We start from the raw sequence: 254 nt of genomic DNA, 5'->3' as shown, positions 1-254 counted from the left end.
GGCAGTGCTGGGGGGCAGGGGGCCAGGAGGCGTTGTTCTAGGCTGGGGGGAGGGGGTCTTCCGCCCCCTGCTGGAGCGGGGCCACGCTGCCCCCGCCCCCGTGCTAAGAATAGGCGGGTGAGCTCAGGCGGGGCTGGGCAGCGTCACCGGCACCCCCCGCCGGCCTCAGGCTCCCCCCAGCCCCGGGGCTGTGCCCGGCAGCGGGGCGGGACAGGACCCAGCACCCCCGGGCTGGGGAGGGGAGATGGGGGTGG

Source organism: Gavialis gangeticus, unplaced genomic scaffold, assembly GCF_001723915.1.
Source record: "Gavialis gangeticus isolate Ggan-Ray unplaced genomic scaffold, GavGan_comp1, whole genome shotgun sequence".
Classification (NCBI taxonomy): Eukaryota; Metazoa; Chordata; order Crocodylia; family Gavialidae; genus Gavialis; species Gavialis gangeticus.
This window is presented reverse-complemented; position numbering follows the sequence as displayed.